This window comes from Nannobrachium achirus, assembly GCF_963921795.1.
Source record: "Nannobrachium achirus genome assembly, chromosome: 6".
In the NCBI taxonomy this organism is placed as follows: Eukaryota; Metazoa; Chordata; class Actinopteri; order Myctophiformes; family Myctophidae; genus Nannobrachium; species Nannobrachium achirus.
The window spans coordinates 70,836,480-70,855,931 of NC_137815.1; the positions used below are offsets into that span (position 1 = coordinate 70,836,480).

A 19,452-nucleotide genomic window follows, 5' to 3' on the forward strand; every position below is an offset into this window, starting at 1 on the left:
ACATCATGAACCATTGCATTTGTGGTGCCCCCTAAGGGCAGAAGTGAAAGTAATTTTGGAGGTGCACTGTATATTCTGTCCCATCTAGTGCCACCATCAGGCCAACAGCACATTTTTGGACACTGCTCCTACATATTTTGCCCCAAAATCACGCAAAGCGGTACACAGTATATCTCTAAAGTTTGTGTATGCGACCTGGCGGTCGCTTATCTCCCGACCAGGGAGTTTTACTGGTATATCCTGTGTGGTCATTGCAATACTGGAATGATGGTTCATATGGCAGTGCTAGCCTTTGAATTGCATTGATACATAGAACTACAAATAACATGATACATAGAACTACAAATAACAGAACCACAGAATGACAAAGAAGGACTGAAACAGATCAACAGGCATGCAGAGAACAAGGAGAGAGAGAGGGAGGGAGGGAGGGAGGGAGGGAGGGAGACCCAAACGTGGGCGAGAGGACAACGGGCGAGAGACAAAGAAAATGAGTCAGGGAAGGAAGGAGATAGGGATGATGCATATATAGGAGAGAGAGAGAGAGAGAGAGAGAGAGAGAGAGAGAGAGAGAGAGAGAGAGACACGCGGCATCACCACTCTGTTTCCTCTTCTAACGGAAGAAGCTCTCTACCCTACCACTACATCTATACTATACCTCTCTCTCTCTCTCTCCTCTCCTCTCCTCTCTCTATCTCTCTCTCTCTCTCTCCCTCTCCCTCTATCTCTCTCTCTCTCTCTCTCTCTCTCTCTCTCTCTCTCTCTATCTCTCTCTCTATCTCTCTCTCTCTCTCTCTCTCTCTCTCTCTCTCTCTCATATGACTGAGGTCGGGACAGAAAGACGACGGTAACGGAGAAGATGTTTTCAGTTTCGCTGAAGTGTCGTCTGGGGGTCATCAGACGACGTCTCCACGGTAACCAGAGAGAGAGAGAGAGAGAGAGAGAGAGAGAGAGAGAGAGAGAGAGAGAGAGCACGTGTAAGCTACTGTATTTGGTGTGTGTGTGTGTGTGTGTGTGTGTGTGTGTGTGTGTGTGTGTGTGTGTGTGTGCGTTTGTGTTCGTGGGAGAGAGAGAAAGAGAGAGAGAGAGAGAGAGAGAGAGAGAGAGAGAGAGAGAGCAGGAGAGAGAAAGAATCTTTGGAAATACTTTCCCAACTGTTGTTGCTGTCTTCGTCTTCGTCTTTTCCTTTTCTTTTTTCTTTTTCTTTTTCTTCTTCCTCTTCCTCTTCCTCTTCCTCTTCCTCTTCTTCTTCTTCTTCTTCTTCTTCGTGGCTGTGTTTGTGCTGCTGATGTGACGGTCGTTACGGGAGTAAAGACACGTGGGAATGGCCAGAATTCACAACATCCAAAAACCTGTCAGCAATGCTGGTGGTTGACAACGGTGCTTTGTTTAGGAAATAGAAGGAATACTTTTAGTGAGCTTGCAGTTTTGCCGTTTATCTATCAACGCTGTAGTTTGGGAACTTCTGTCTTCTTGTCCTACTGTACAGTCCTGGGTCGTTGGTCGCTCAACAAAAGCAACAGCTTTACAACTATGTGGATTTGTAGCAAAAGTGGTTGAATGATTAGATTTAAAGGTTGAACATGTTACAGATACAGTGTCAGTGGCGTCAGTTCAGCAAAAGCTAGGGTATGGCAAAGATGGGAGTCCTCATGGAAAAGAGGTATTACATTTTGTATAACACAGTTCTATTGTGAAAATAGCAGATCTACATGCTGACCTGTGGAACCTGGGAATATATCATTTTGTCAAGCTGAGGAGAATAGTCTACAAGTGTGGAGAATATAATTATAATACCTTGTTAAAGTGATCATTTTGTAAAATTTTGCATTTGTAGTTATTTTACTGCGCAGATAGACAAAGAGACATTCATGGATTTATATTTAAAAGTTATTTTCCCCCCTGGACCCAGGGTATGGCAGCTGCATACCCCTGCCATACCCAATTGACGCCCCTGTACAGTGTATGCACTGGATTTTGTACATTTTGTACTACGATTTAGCAAAGACTGGGGATATTGGAGGTTCACTATTTGTAAGAACTAGAAGTTGTGCCTTTAGGCATTTGGCTCTGTCTTACCCTAAATAAACCATACCCCCACACCCCATACCACAACATTCAACTCGCCCGGCCCCCAAATGGACTGTTTATGCAAATGGTATGCAAATTAAAGAGAGGAAAGAAGCTTACCCAATAGCCAAACGCATGAGCAATATTTGTGCCAAGTTTGGAGGCAGTTGGACAACAGGGAATTCATAAAAAGTGTGCATTTGGTGACACGTTTTAGATTTTTGGCATGGTGTTATGGGCATAAGATTTTCAAAAAACATCACAAACGAGTTGGGCTCAACTCCTAGTGGTCTGTTTGCAATAACTCCAATATTAGATTGGTCAGTATATGGGACAACTTGGGGGCCGAGCCCAACTCGTTTTGGAAACCATATGCCCATTCCTAACACCATGCCAACACTATAAAACTTGTCACCAAGTACACAGTCTTGATTATTTTTTACGAATTCCCTCCCAGCTATAGACGAATCCACAGAGCGCTGCCTTGTAGCTGCGGTGTCACGGTGCGATGCAGTGACACTTTTGGACAGTTATGGTTTGCCACTTTGAGAAATGGGTCTATGGCAGGGGTCTTCAACGTTTTCAGGCCATGGACCCCTTACTTGAGAGAGAGATGAAGCAGGGACCCCCCACAACCCATAGTACCATATAGTTTAGTTTCATCGTTTGACAGCACAATCATCAGTGTATTTTGGGTTCATCTAATTTTAACAAGGCATGCTCTGCTGGCGCACAAGTAGGCCATACATGGCCATGAGTGCACAAGGTGCAAGTTGGCACCTCAACATAGTGCAGTATAGTTTTTAGATATACAAGCTCATATAGAACGAGCTCACATTGTGGACGTGTCCTTGGGAAACACACTGAACCCCACATTTACTCCAATGTGTCAGTCAGTGTCAGCTTGCCTCCATTGGTGTGTGAATGTGGGAACTGAGGACTGTTCGCAGCTTCACCACCCAATGTATGAACCATTGTATAGCGATTTGAGCAGTTATTAACCCTTAAGTTCTGTTCAGATTCACTACACCTTCGTTCTGTTCGGGTCATTTTGACCCAGTGGATATTTGGTTTAAAAAAAAACAACACTAATATAAATTTTAACTTGACAAATCATCATGATACATTGACTTTGACTCAATACCAAACAATTCATAAGATATATTTGGTAAATGTTTGCATTTCTGCTTTGCTCTATCACATTAAACACTGAAAGAGCTAGGCGTTTTTACTGATTTAGCTGAAATCCATGTAAAAAAAACTACTTCATTTAATACTGGGCAATATTGCTCATGCTTATAGGAAGGGGGTGAGGGTTCGGAATGGGGCTTCGGAAGGGGGGTGTTAGAAGTGGGGGTGACTGTGTGTCTGTGTTTTGGCATAATACTGTGTATTTCTGTGCTTCCGGGTCAAAATGACCCGAACAGCACTTAAGGTTCAAAAAATATGAGGGGGGTGTAGCATGGGTGTAGTGCAAAAATATTTTTTTTACATGTTCATCTCAGAAGAATCTTTAAGGCCAGTGAGTTTCAGGTGGAAACATTTTTAACTTCTACCTTTTTTTTCCAAATGAAAATGTAAAACGGGTCAAAATGACCTGAACAGCACTTAAGGGGCAAGGGATAATGAATGACTCCACGGTGAATGACGATATATAACAGACCGACGGCCTGATAACTCCCCGAGGCGCCAGCCGAAGGGATGTTATATATCGTCAATCACCAAGGAGCCATTCATTATCCCGCTTAATTACTAAATAAAATTAATAATTTGACTCCAAAGTAAAAACAAAACAAAGTATTTCCTTGTTTACAGACGGCTGAAAGTATTCCACAAGTTGTTGCGCAACACGGTCGCCTTGGGAAACAAGGAAGTGCTGATTAGATAGAATCCATTTTCTGACACTATGTTGTCTACTTCTCGCTTAATTTTCTTTTTTAAACAATCTTGAGAGCAACGTTTAGTTCTAAATGTCGCTGTGTGTTTGTTTACATGGCTGACATGTTGGATACAGCACAAGATTCACACAGTGCAGCTTGACTGCAGCAGGTGTTCTGAGTCTTTGATTAGGCAGCGGTCTGTTATAGAGCAGAGCGGTCGGTTATCGGGGAATATCAGACCTCTGATTTCAGCGCTTGACCAATCAGAACCAAGCATTCAACCAAGCCGGGTAATAAATCTCAATAAAATGCAATTCATTATTATAGCAAAGGTACAACAAGACTGTTTCTTCTGTCCCCGCCTCCTCGCTCGGAGGCAGGGCTAAGGTGCCAGGAAACAAGCTGACTCCAGGTCAGTCTTGACAAACATACTTGGATCTTAATGACAATTTAACCTTTAAATGAAGGTCACGTTGAGTGGAGGACGCAAGGATGCAAGGTTGAGGATCAGGATCTGGTATGGCTTCTGTTGTTTTGATTTCAGGCATGTGCACACATAGACATCAAAGGGGGCTTGAGCCCCTGCCCTTTTATCCGTTTGTTAAAAGTTGCCCTTTCCAGACCATAAATGCAGTTTTAACTATGGTGAAAGAAATGCAAGTGCCCCTTTTCCATGCCATACCTGAAGGCAGCATTGCCTGAAGGAGAATTGTCTTGTCCAAACTCTCCTGAACTTGAATGCAGCTCTTTTTAGAAATCCATACCAAACGCCACATCTCCAGTATTCACTTGATTATGCTTATTTCAGTGTGGTATCAAGTACCGAAAATAGCCGTGAGCTTGGAGGTCTGCTATTTTTGATATTTCCACCAAAAGGCCCTTTTAGAAATGTTAGCCCCTGCCCCTCTAACATTCTCTGCACGTCACTGTTTGATTTGACGCCTCGCAAAATGAGAGCGTTTGATACAATGTAATGATGAGAGGCTGCTGTTGCTATGTGGACTGTATTGTACTGTACTGTACTGTACTGTACTGTACTGTACTGTACTGTGTGTGTGTGTGTGTGTGTGTGTGTGTGGGGGGGGGGGGGGGGGGCACTGTACACAATCCACTCTGATATGATTCATGACCTCTCTCTCTCTCTCTCTCTCTCTCTCTCTCTCTCTCTCTCTCTGTTGGTATATGTTTGTGTGCAAGAGAGAGAGAGAGAGAGAGAGAGAGAGAAAGGGAACAGATCAAGTTTATATTGGATTTGTGAGGGAGTGTTGTGTGTGTGCATGTGCGAGTGCATGTGTGTCTGTTGGCTGAGCTACAAATCTCTGACTTGTTGAGACTACACAATTCTGTTTTCTCTGTGTTTCCTTTTTCGTGCCTTCATGCTACCATAAGACGTCAGAACAACGTTCTTAGAAGGGGTTATAAACTACAAGACTAGAAAGATGCAATTGGAAATTGCAAGTGGGGTTGCCGTGACGGGAGTCACACTTGCAAATTAATTCTGTCTTACCATTTTAATTTTTCCCATTCAAATTTTATTCACTAATAGATTAATGGCCATAATATGGCCATTAATTTATATGGAGTCCTTGTCCCTTTCATGCCCATATATGATGATTTCTGATGTCATCTATATTAAACTCATATCTTGGAATGCCTATATATGGACATGTCAGACATCTATGATGTCAGTCATCTCCATGTTTGTGAAAAGTTTGTTTTTAATTAAAGTCAATGGAGAAAATGTATTCACGAATACATTTATATAAATTATATAAACTATATATAACGTATCTCTTAGCAAAATACAAGGAATTGATTCCTGATGAAGCCGGTGGATTTGACATATGGCCCAAGTGCGTGCCACCAAAACTGTGTGAGGAGCAGCGCAGCAAAATAAAGTTTATCTAGGAGGGGATGGAAGATGGATGGATGGAATAAAGTCGGATAAGTACTGTCTGTTTGCCCTGCAGGGGAAACCACACTAAGTATGTAACCAGTAAGACTCCCTAATTGAAGCGACCGTCAGGTCGCAGTGTGATTTGAGAGCAAAATGTGTAGGAGCAGTGTCCAAAAAAGTGTTTGAAAAAATAGGCCTGATGGTGGCACTATATGGGACAGATCCATGTTGATGAGATGAGTGTAGACATACTGTGTACCGATTTGCGTGATATTAGGTCAAAATGTGTAGGAACAGTGTCCAAAAATGTGTTTTGCAAGTATCGGCCTCATGGTGGCGCTAGAAGAGGGTCATGTGAGAATTGTGGTTTGGCAGGCAAGGAGTGTGTGTGCAAAATCTGGCATGGATCGGGGCAACGGTTGCAGAGATATGAGCAGGGCAAAAGTGTGACGTGTGACAGACTGACGGACACCTGGTTGAGGTTTTGATAGTAACTGCGACCTGACGGTCGCAATTAAGAATGTCTTATGGGTGTTCTCATAACTCTTATGGGTGGTCTCATAACTCTTATGGGTGGTCTCATAACTCTTATGGGTGGTCTCATAACTCTTATGGGTGGTCTCATAACTCTTATGGGTGTTCTCATAACTCTTATGGGTGGTCTCATAACTCTCGGCGGTCACCCGCCAAAAGGTCACGGTTTAAATGGAGTTCACCCCCTAGCACTCACCTCTTCATTGATTGATTGATTGATTGATTGATTGAAGACTTTATTAGAAGTTTGCATAGGAAAAAGTACAGTTTCATGACGGTGCAGTTCACTGGTACAAGCTCTACTAAAAGGAGATCCTAGAAAGGAGCTTATTTCCACAGGAAACCATTGAAGTATCTCATATAACATTGAATGACAGACGGATAGAACACAGTACTATGCAGTAGATATAGTAAAAAAAAAAGTAAATAAAAATAAAACAGTGCAAAAAATATATACGGTAGGTAAATACAGAGAGGCGTCAGGGGAGGCTGGGCTAGGTTTGTTATTGCCAGATGCGAATGGCTGCCGCCTGTAAGTGGTTTTTCAGGGCGATTTTAAAGGATGCCTAAGGAACCACACTCCTATAAGGCCTTCGGTAAGGCGTTCCACATTTTTGTTTCATAGCAGACTCCACATCAGACTCCACCTCACCACCACTAATCTCCTCAGACTTGCGTACGTGGTATCCTAGCACATAATGTTATTTAGAGCACACATTTTATTAGAACCTATAGTTTACCTGGTATCCTATTCTTGTTTCTTTGAGGCACATTAATTGTGGGCTCGCCTATAAAGGCGAGCACACTTTAGATGTTGTCATTATTTATCTATCAGTCATATCATGCATACTGTAGACGGGAACTTCGGTTCCTTTCTACTCCTACATACTTAGTGAGAAAATGAAAATAAAAACATCAATGTGTTCAGCTTACAGTGGCGAAGTGTGCTATTATTTTATACAGCAATCGGCCAAATGGTGGCGCTGTAGGAAGCCTTCGAAAGTGCGAACTTTGAACAGGGATAGCTCATGCTGTGTTTTAGGTACAGCCATGAAACCTGTATACATGTATGCGTCTCCTCATGCCGAACAACTTTTACCCTCTAACTTTTGACCTCTGACCTTTAGGTCTCCCACAATTCGGAATAATATGAAAAACAGTAAAAATCTATCTCCTCCTGGGTTTTTTTCGTTACGCGCACAAAACTTTTTTCACATGAACTTTGGACCAATACGGTCAGATTTATCTCGGCGGATTTCTTTTAAAGTGAAATATAATTTTTTAATAATTCAATCAATATTGCGGTTTTATGGAAATTATTCTTCGGCCTCTAAATCATACATGCAAAGTTACACGTTCATGGCATTTGGCAAAGATGTGGAGGGTTAGTCAAAGTATCACCGAAACCAATTTTATTCCAATCGGCCAAAGGGGGGCGCTATACGAAGCGTTTGAAAATTCAAACTTCAAACGGGCATAAGTCATGACTCGTTTTGTTTGAAGACATGCAACTTGTTACACGCGTGCTTTGACTCAAGCGGAAGACATCTGTGTCGTTGTTAAGTAAGCTCCGCCCTTAAATTTTCCGCCATTTTGAGCAGTTTGTAAAACTGCTCAAAATGGAATTTTCGCTCCACGTGCACAAAACTTTTTTTACGTGAACTTTGGACCAATCTCTAAAGATCTGTCAGATCGGATTTCTTTAAAATTGAAACATGCTTTTTTAATAAATTCAATGAATATTGCAGTTTTATGCAAATTATTCTTCTGCCTCTAAATCATACATGCAAAGTAACATGTTCATGGCATTTGGCAAAGATGTAGAGTGTTAGTCCAAATATCACTAAAACCAATCTTACCCCAATTGGCCAAACGGGGGCGCTATATCATTTTGAGCAGTTTGTGAAACGCTTAAACCTGTTAGGATTTCTTTAGCAATTTGCATGAAACATTCTACACACTATCTAAGGACCTTTATCTAATATGCCTATGAAGTGCACACACACACACACACACACAAAAATATTATAATAATAAATATAGCTGCAAGCAGCGATAAAGTGGCCAAAGCCAAAAACACCTCAAATCATGAACACAGCCTGCAATGTGCGTGAAATCTTGCAAGCACATTCCCAATAGGTCAAGGAACAGATACCACCCTTCTCACATTGGCCTGTTATAGCGCCACCAGCGGGTCAACTTTTGCATAACAATTTTTTGGAACAAAATGGACCAATCTTTGACGTCAGTAACGTCAAAGTGAGCACTGCCTGCGATCTTGACATTTTGTGATTTTATAGCCATTGTTTTCTGGCTTGAAGCGAGCCCACAATTGTTTCGAAGGAACAATATTTGTCTAGTTAGGGATGTTAATCGACGCATTATTTGCAAATCGACGCGTCGTGGCCGAAAATCGACGCGTCGATCGACTTTTTTCACTTTTTTTTCCGCTAAGCAGCAGCTGAGAGGAGAGCAGCACAACGGTGCATTACTTTAAACAACACAACGTATGCTGCACCCATCAGAACTTGCATCAAAGCCCTAATAATAATGATAATACATAATTGCTCTTCCTTGTTAGCATGGAGTCTGTTCTCTAGAGCAGGGGTCTTCAACAGGGGGTCCGCGTCCGCGGAGGTACTGCAGGGGGTCCGCGAAATTATTGCTTGCCATTTTCCACATTTATGTTAAAAAATAAATCATGATTCTATCCATTTTGAATAGCTTGAATACATGATTACTATGCAATTGACAGATTGTTGATATTATTGACATTTGTTCTCAGTTAATAAGTAGTATGTTTAGAAATGGTAGTGGTACGGCCCACCCTGCTCGCTGTAACTTGTACATGTTTAAAATAAAAAAATATGTCGTAGCCCCGACCCCCCCACCCTACGAGGTGGTAGGGGGTCCCTGCTCCATCTCCCCATCAGTTTGGGGGTCCCCGGCCTGAAAACGTTGAAGACCCCTGCTCTAGAGACTAGAAGCGGAGTGACAATAAGTCCATGGAACGTGCGGGAGCGCTGACCGCTCGCTCTCATATATCCCCGGTGTGTCGCATTAACGTTAACGACGAGTAGTGTGGTTTGTGATCATCGCACACAACGGCGACGCTGCCATTAACAAGCAAGCTTTCGTGTCAAACATGCATGCAGAGGCAGGAGGTAAACAAAACGCATCCAGTCCATAGAGTCGCACTGCTATGACGCGCGCATCATCCCGGTCCAGCAGTGTTTCTCAACCAGTAGTCCGCGGACCTGACTAGCGCCGCATGCATACATATGCACAACAGTCTCGGACACAGACACACACACCCGTACCTCTCACATTTGGAAAACATTAGCGCTTATAACCTTTTTGAACAACGATTAAAACAGTCATTTTGGGGGGAAAAACTTTAGAAAAATCAAAGAATATAATATATTTTTCGATTTTTCGACTCGTACTTTTTGAGTCGCGGTGAGCATGAGTCGATCGACGCGTCGATTTTTTCACATCCCTAACATTAATCTCTCTGCACTCTAAGTGACTATTTACCTTCTTTGTTTGTTTATTAGTTTATTTGCCCTCAAATCGGATGAGTGTGTCCGCTAAATTGCACACGCGCGCGTGCGCGCGCACACACACAAATACACACGCAGATGCACGCATGCTAACACTGCTCTGTACCCCCTAGAGCCATTAGTGTGAAGGTTAAGCGGGAGGATGGAATGAATAAGCAGTTGGTTCATCATGTTGTTAAATGCACACAGTGGCAAATGACCTGCAGCGCTTGTTCTAGAAGCCATGGTTAGTTGGTTTCCTCCCCAGTGGCAATGAAAGAATTACACCATTTATTGACCTCAGTAAAAGTAGCACCACAATGTATATACTGTATATACACGTTGTTACGACCCACTGAGCATTTTTTATTAGACGTCTAAGATTACGTCTGAACGGCTATAGCAGGTGTTGACACTAAGGTCTCAGAGGCACTTGCCCGTTGGACCGTTTCTCCACACAGGTCATGTTCATCGTGCCCAAAGGTCTTGCCCACTTGCCCGAAAAGTAAATTGTCGATTATAGAATGATACGTACATTTTTAATTACCGTTCAATTTAACTTTTTTTTTCTTTCTTTCTGGGGCTGTGCGATAAAAGAAAAAATGTCATACCTAAATTGTTTTGCCCAATACCTACTACATAGCTATGAATATGACTAAATTGTATATGTTAAATGTAGCAACAGTGAAAACAGGACATTATAGGTCAACAGTGCTATCATTTTACATTCCACAGACCAGAATAGATACTGTATGTGGTGTTTATAGATTTGTTGTGTCCCCTCAAACGAGCACTTGCCCGGTCGGGCAACCCGAAAGTTACCTTCCGGGGCAGGGTAGGTGGGCAAGTGTCAACACCTGTATAGGCTAAAACCGGGTTATAACAGGTCTAAAAGAGAATTTTTTTTTTTAGACGGCTAGGCTTAGATTGGACGTTGGAACATCGTCATTTCAACGGCTATATATAGATGGTCTATTATAGACGCTTAAAAAACAGCTAATCATCGTCTAAGCTAAGCCTAGCCTATATAATTAGTTTAATTTCAGAACTGTGCTGTTGTGCTCATTTAAGCATGGCTAAGAGAGCACACTTCAACAAATCAGATTGCTTGGTCAGAACTTTCTATTTTTGAACAGGCAAAGTATAAGATAGGGCTCGATTGGAGTAAAAAAGTACAATATCTTTGTTTGAGATGTAGCGGAGTGGAGTATAAATGATGGAAGAATGGAAATGCTCAAGTAAAGTAGAAGTACATAAACATTGCAGTTAATTACAGTCCTTGAGTAAATGTTGTTAATTACTTTCCACCACTGCAGTACCAATAACCACCCAGCCCGTTCTCACTCCCACTTCTTCACCCTCCTGACGCACTTCGGACTCACTTTCGGCGTCACCCGTGCAGACGCGTTGGGGCGCTTTCAGCGTCATACCAGAGATGCGGAGGGAGAGTCTTAGTGCGCCGACACGTTTACTCGAACATGTATATACCGTCAGTGGGACGCGAACCACCGGCATCAGTAGCCATGCTGCCCTACCGACTGATCTAGCAATCCTGGCTGACAAAGCCACTTTTTTTTGTGCTTTTATCTTTGACAACGTGGATTCTAACGCAACGCGGAGGATTCGAACGTAACGTGGAGCTAACGTGTCCGACCACCTAAACTATGCCTAACCCTAACCCAAACCCTAACCTTTAACCTCAGTAAAACTATGCCTAACTCTAACCCAAACCCTAACCTTTAACCTCAGTAAAACTATGCCTAACTCTAACCCAAACCCTAACCTTAACCTCAGTAAAACTAACGTTCCGGCGCCCCCGTCGTGTATAGTGGCGTGATAGGTAACGTTGGGTGGCTGGTAAACCTTACATAGCGGTTTCGAATCCCACTTCGGGAATGACTTCTTCTTAGACCACTGGGCTTACCCAAAGCATCCCCTCGTGTGACGCAGTAGGGTCCTTGACAAGGTGTCAGGTGTCTGACTACTTGGGGGTGAGAATATGTTGTCGACCCAGCAGTGTACAGGCTCAACATGTCAGGTGCACAGCCAGCTCTCACAGCTAATTAAGAGTCTCTCGCTCCTCTCTGTAGGAGGAGAGTTGAATTCTACTGTATGTTCCTGTGAGTTTTAAAAGTGACTACTTCTCTCTATGAATCCATCAACAAATCAGTTTTAGTTTTACGTCTCGCATTGTCTGAGGCCTCAGACAATGCGACAATGCAAGACTTTGAGTATTTGAGTAGGCTTCACTTTGATACTGTAAGTATTTTGGTGCCAATACGTTTGTACTTGTACTTTTTACTCAAGCACAATTTTGAATACAGGCCTTTTACTTGCTCATTTATTCAGTGTTAAATTAGCCTACTTTGCTTTCAAAATGAACACTGCATTTACAGGTGTGTGGGTTTGTGAATGCTCTGATCATGGTGACACACACCTCAGGTGGGCCTTGAGCTACAAAAGCTTGAGAAGCGCTGCTCTAATAGACTATCTGTGAGACTGTATGAGTCACTGCTGATACATGTTGCAGCCAGTGTGAGCATAGACTATGTGTAATAAGAAGGCAATATCTTCAGAAATAGTGTCATATCCTGGACTAAATTCCTTACTAAAATATTTATTCACCAATGTGTTTGTAAAGGTGTCTAGTAACAACTATCACAAAGACTGAAATTCAGTTTCCCTAGGAGAATCCGCTGATGAAAGTTGGTGTCCCATTAAATTAACTATACAGGATAAAACACACCAAAATAAATATGCTTTAAGTAGCATGTGAGGGGTTAAACTAGGGGGTTTTAATGATTCTGAATCCATTGCAAGCATTTGTTTTGCACGGAAAACATTCCTTGGGGTCCCACAAAACTTTGAAAAGTGATGACTGTATTTTTTGTTTTTGCAAAACAAATGCTTGCAATGGATTCAGAATCATTAAAAACCCCTAGTTTGACCCCTCACATGCTACTTAAAGCATATTTATGTTGGTGTGTTTTATCCTGTATAGTTAATTTAATGGGACTTCAACTTTCATCAGCTGTAACGGATTCTCCTAGGGAGACTGAATTTCAGTCTTTGTGGGATGTGTTACTAGACACCTTTACAAACACATTGGTGAAGAAATGTTTTGGTAAGGAATTTATTCCAGGACTTTTTAAGATATTCCCTTCTTATAAAGAGTGTGACACACTAGTGTGAAAGTGTCATGTGCATTAGCTACTGTTACTCTACGTTCTACATTATATTCGTGTATGCGTGCATACACAATTAATTACAGTTGTGTGTGTGTGTGTGTGTGTGTGTGTGTGTGTGTGTGTGTGTGTGTGTGTGTGTGTGTGTGTGTGTGTGTGTGTGTGTGTGTGTGTGTGTGTGTGTGTGTGTGTGTGTGTGTGTGTGTGAGCTTGTATATCTTCTATTTTTGAAAAAAACATTTGTGCAAATCTTTGAATACTCTTTTAAAGCGAACATTTTAACTACAATCTTTTCTTCTGCAGGGGGTCCCTGGAACAAAATAGTTTAAGATGGGGGTCCGCGGTCAAATACATCTAATTCTAGGGGTACTTGATGTGAAAAACCCATTTTTTTCATAAAACCAACAGAATTAAAAGACATCTTTAGGTATCTCTCAGGTCTTAATGGGTCTATGAGTCATTAGCTTACACACCAATAAAAAGCACACATCACTCTGGTTTCAGAGACTTCTCTGGCTTTCCCCTGATCACATCACAGAGGTATGATTTCTATCGTTAAACTGATTTTCCAGCACGTCCGAGTAGTTTCATTTAGGCAATGGTGACACAACATACCGGTATAGCCCAGAGTGTTTGTGATGGCATTTAGTTTGGGACATTCTGTCCTGGACGTATTCTGAATCTAAAGGTTATGTTGTGGGGTGAAATGTCTGTGACCTACTTTGACAAACTGGGATTGCTTTCTCAGTCAGAGTTATAGAAGAAGGTCTAAACAGTTTGTTGTGTTATTATCTATCTATAAATGCGAGAAGTCTCTGCGTGTGTGTTTGTAATCCGCGTATCTCGAGAACCGTTCGTCCCACCGGCTTCAGATTCGGCACGCGCGTTCCCCGCCGCGGCACGGAGTGCAGTGCTGGGCCTCGACCCGACCCGACGCGAGGTTTTCCCTAACCGGCGCGAAACGTTCGGAATCTCCTTATGCGGGCTGATTGTTGACATCAGGCTGTTCCGGAGGAAATCGGCGCAAGCGCTCAGTCATTGTGACATCACTGCAGTGCCGGGCCTTGCCTCGACCCGACAGGCTGATTGTTGACATCAGGCTGTTCCGGAGGAAATCGGCGCAAGCGCTGACTCATTGTGACATCACTGCAGTGCAGGGCCTTGCCTCGACCCGACAGATATCTCCGTATATGGGCATGAAAGGGACACAGGCATATATATGGGCATAAAAGGGACAAATCGGCGCAAGCGCTGGGCATAAAAGGGACACAGACAGATATATGGGCATAAAAGGGACACAGACTGAGATCTCCATATGCAGTGCCGGGCCTTGCCTCGACCCGACAGATATCTCCGTATATGGGCATAAAAGGGACACAGGCAGATATATGGGCATAAAAGGGACAAATCGGCGCAAGCGCTGGGCATAAAAGGGACACAGACAGATATATGGGCATAAAAGGGACACAGACTGAGATCTCCATATATGGGCATATGGGCAGATACAGAGATCTCCCTATATGGGCATATATAGACAGATATCTCCGTATATGGGCATACAAGGGACACAGACTGATACAGAGATCTCCATATATGGGCATATGGACAGATACAGAGATCTCCATATATGGGCATATGGGCATAAAATGGACGCAGATAGAGTATATGGGCAACCTATAACTCCATATATGGAGACATCTAGCTGCTGACATCAGTAAATCGGCGCAAGCGCTGACTCATAGTGACATCACTGCAGTGCCGGGCCTTGCCTCGACCCGACGGATATCTCCTTATATGGGCATAAAAGGGACACAGGCAGATATATGGGCATAAAAGGGACAAATTGGCGCAAGCGCTGGGCATAAAAGGGACACAGACAGATATATGGGCATAAAAGGGACACAGACTGAGATCTCCATATATGGGCATATGGGCAGATACAGAGATCTCCCTATATGGGCATATATAGACAGATATCTCCGTATATGGGCATAAAAGGGACACAAACTGATACAGAGATCTCCATATATGGACATGAAATGGACGTAGACAGATAGATATCCCCATATATGGGCATAAATGGACACACGCAAACAGATGGTCAAAACAGATCCTATGACAACAGGTATAATGGGGTTTGCATTAAAGGGCGGGGCATTCATCCCCTATTTACATTGTTCCCGAGTTGCCCAGGGCGCCGACTAGACGCTCGGCCGCCCGAAGGGCGGCCGAGCTTCTAGTTATTATTAATGATGCACTGGGGCTGTGTGATACTGTGTGATACTATTCCCCGGCTGGACGTAGCGCATGAACACATTATTAAACACCAGTTCCTTTCCCCTCAGGCATATAGAGACCAGGATTACTGTCTGTTTTTTGTGAGGGTACCTACCCTAGGAGATATGGGGAGAACATGCAAACTCCACACAGAAAGGCCCTTTTTCCAACCCCACAATGATGACAACACGCCCCCATGCAGCGCCTCCAGTGTCCCCAGCGGAAATCGAACCCAGGACCTTCTAGCTGTGAGGTGACAGCGCTGCAGACTGCGCCAACTATAACTATTTATTAGTAGCAGTGCATGTGTGTGATATCAATACAACACAGTTGGCCTCTTATCTCTAGCAGGGGCATAGTTCCGCCGATTTAAAATGACTCCAATGCGGAACTAAAACCTCCTATGATTGGCCGCTAGTTGCGCTGTTTTCCCCCCCGGCCGATCACAAAAAGAATTGTTCTCCATTGGACCCCATTCATTTTCCCCTTTCGTTTTCTAACCTTAATTAACACTTTCATACATACTTTATAGTTCCTATCGCTAGGTAAAAATTGCCTTTCAATCACGATGATATGCGTTTTGTGAAAATAAGGTCCCATTTATGTTAAAATGTATGATAAAGTTGCGGGGGGCGTGGCCAACTAAACTGATACCAGCCGGCTGTGTTCTTCTCCGTGTGCTTTATTTCGGGAGGCTCCGACCACATTCTCCCATGTATCCCTGCGGTTGCACGTGACTGTTGGCAGCCAATAGCATCCTCTGGTGCCTTTACAATCTATGACGGCAACACCCATGCCAAGGACCAATATTGTGTCATTTGCGCTGCATAGAAACCAATGGCTTCGCTTTGTCCATATCTTTTATACAGTCTATGATCTCAAGCCACTCAGCGATGGTCTATATATGGCGTGGAAGTTCCACAAGCACAACAGCAACTGTTTGGACGGCCGTGGCTCAGGAGGTAGAGCGGACGCTTGGCAACCGGAAGGTTCCCAGTTCGATCCCGGGCTTCCAGAGAGATCGTGTCGAAGTGTCCTTGAGCAAGACGCTGGCTGAACCCCTAACTGCTCTGGGGACTCCCCATAAGTCCGACAACTCATTAGTCCTACATATTACCAACAGCTCCCAATGAGCAGGTTGGTAGTTGGTGCCTTGCATGGTTTCCTCCGCCATCGGTGTATGTGTTACAGTTAGTTTGGGTAACTCAGTTAGATTGGGGTAAGAGCGCTCATTTTGTAGTTCACCACACACCCCTACCACCACCTGGATCAATTCACTTGATAGTCACTTATCAACATACCTGTGTAATTCTGCGTAATCATCACAAGATGGCGACAACCCAGCCATTCACTTGTGTAGTTGGTGACGTCACTCATCTGCGTCCCCTCTTTGTTTATCTACTAGCCTAGCTCCGCTGTGTTTAGCCATTAGCTTACTATGCCTAACCCTAACCCTAACCCTAACCTCTGTGGGGTGAGGCGCTAAGCCGCGCTATCATTCCTGCCGACGCTACGTTGTCGTTGTCGTTGTTGTGGATCAAAGCGACCGCTTGTTCCGCCCCGCGCCGCACAGCGAACACTCCTGTTCTCAATCTAACTGAATCTCAAACTAACTGTGACATATGCACTATGTACAGTATGTGTGTGAAAGGGTGAATGTAATGCACGATCATTGTAAAGCGCCTTGGATGAAAGGCGCCATATAAATGCACCATTTACCCTGTACAAAAGGAGCCAGCGAGGTTCGTGTGAGGCTGAATGCTTTCAAGAAGCTCCACTGAAAGCCAGCTGCTGTGATATATTCAAATCAGTTTGGCTTCAGCAATTATAATGTGTTTCTTCTGAGCTCAGGTACTGACTGTACCGTACCTGTAATGTGACCAAATGTAGGCCGTTGTCTCTTAGTGTGTGTCTGTGTGTGTGTGTGTGTGCGTGTGCGTGTGCGTGTGCGTGTTGAGACAGGGCTGCGGTGCAGTGTGTTGGTTCTGGTTATGAAGATCATTCTGTGGCTTAGTGCATTATTCATGGTGTCATCGCACCCACGCACACGCACGCACGCACGCACGCACGCACGCACGCACACACGCACACGCGCGCACACACACACACACACACACACACACACACACACACACACACACACACACTCTCTCTAAGCATAATGTGACCTATTATTGTAGCTGTCACGGTAATCCTTAGAGAAAAGAGCAGACAAATCATCCCTAATGTTTGGACTGTACTCCTCTGCTCTGCTCTCCATGGTAAAATTCACAAAGTAGCCATTTAGCAAAGCAGTGCATTTAGTAAATGTTCTGTAGTGCCTCGAGGACCTAGGGTACCAGGTAAACAAATGAACCAGCAAATGTCTAAAAAACATTTGCATGCAACATTACATTCCTAATATTTGTGGTCTATACAAACCTAAGAAAAACTAAAAAAAATCACACCCAATGTGAAGTGAGCGGTGGTCGTGCTTGCATAACGTCTTCAGACTAGGATTTAAGTCTAGGATGTACAGGCTATGCTACACTCACACATTTTGCTATGGCAAAACGCTGAGGAAAAAGGCTACAGACACGCACAGCCACTCTTAGGAGCGCTCAAAAGGTGATAACGAGTGACCAAGATAAGTATGCATGGTAGCCGCTAGCATCAATGGAGGCAGAAGGTGGCAAGAAGGCGGTACAGGCCAGGGAGAGTGAAGTGCTTTAAGGGGTGAGATGGAGTCTGAAGAGATGAGTCTTCAGATTATTGTGGAAAATTGGGATTGAGTCTGCAGTTCTGACTGCAATGGGCAGCAGTTTGGGAGCCAGGGAGGGAGAAGAGTCTGGGACGAGTGTGGAGCGTTGTCAGAGGTACGAAAGATGCAGACAGACAGCTCTCCTGTGTTGGCTGATCTGAATGAGCAGGAGGGGGTTGTATAGGGCTGTATCAGGCTTTGAAGGTAAGGGGGTGCCATGCCTTTGGTTGCTTTGTAGGCCAACATCAGTGTTTTGTACTCGGAGCAGGAAAAAAAGAGAAATGTGAACATTTTAGCTGGCATGCTGCAGAATTCTGGATCATTTGGAGGGGCTTAAGTGAGCCTGCCGGGAAGCCAGTGAGGAGGGAGTCACTGTAGCTCCCTACTGTAGAGGCGAGCTGGGCTGACTCCTGGGTGAGGACGGGTCTAATCCTTTGAATGTTATATAGAGTGTAGTCTAACCGAGCAAGCGCGGACATTCTTTGACATAGAAGGGCCTATAGGCATTTGTTCATCGATCTCTGTGCCCGCGTGGCGTTGTGAGCTTGTAGATTGGCACATTTTTGGCACAGGGGTTTGGTGTAGACCAGAGGGAAAAGAAGAGCAGACTATAGTAGGTATTGACAGTTCAAGTGGTTAAATATCATTTTGCATTTTTCATTTTAAAAATGAATTAAACTAGTGAAAACAGCCGATCTACAAGCACACAACGCCTCGCACCGCGAGGCGTTGTGTGCTTGTAGATCTGCTGTTTTTACTACTTTTGGGCCTTAATTGTCTGATGAAGCAGGGCATTGCTTTGCGAAAGAACGTACACATTTGAAACTTGGAGATACAAGCTTTATACCCGACAACGACGATATATGAAAGTACACATTAATCCAACCTGCACAGATGATAGTGCTGTCAAGTCTAAACTGTATAATAAGAAATAATCCATGTACATTTTTAATCTGCAACACAATTTGATATGATATGTAGTGGGGGTCCCTGCTTCATCTCTCTCAGAGCTAAGGGGTCCTTGGCCTGAAAACGTTGAAGACCCCTGATATAGAGTGTAAAGCTACAGGATCGAGTGACCGCTGCAATGTGTGTGTGTGTGTGTGTGTGTTGTGTGTGTGTGTGTGTGTGTGTGTGTGTGTGTGTGTGTGTGTGTGTGTGTGTGTGTGTGTGTGTGTGTGTGTGTGTGTGTGTGTGTGTGTGTGTGTGTGTGTGTGTGTGGCAGCAACAGCACTGGACTGCATGGTCCCACCTTCACCTTCCTCCGTTAAAGTTTATCCACAACTTTCCAACATCCCATCATGCATTGCGCAGAATGTGCAGGCAG

The 19,452-nt window shown here is 43.8% G+C and overlaps 1 protein-coding gene across 1 annotated transcript in view; it reads left to right on the forward strand.

Moving 5' to 3' along the window:
* LOC308286641 (glutamate receptor-interacting protein 2-like) overlaps positions 1–19,452 on the forward strand; it is a gene marked incomplete at both ends in the record, with an annotated part of 291,368 nt that overhangs the window by 135,318 nt on the left and 136,598 nt on the right. The gene's annotated exons all lie outside the window — the stretch shown is intronic.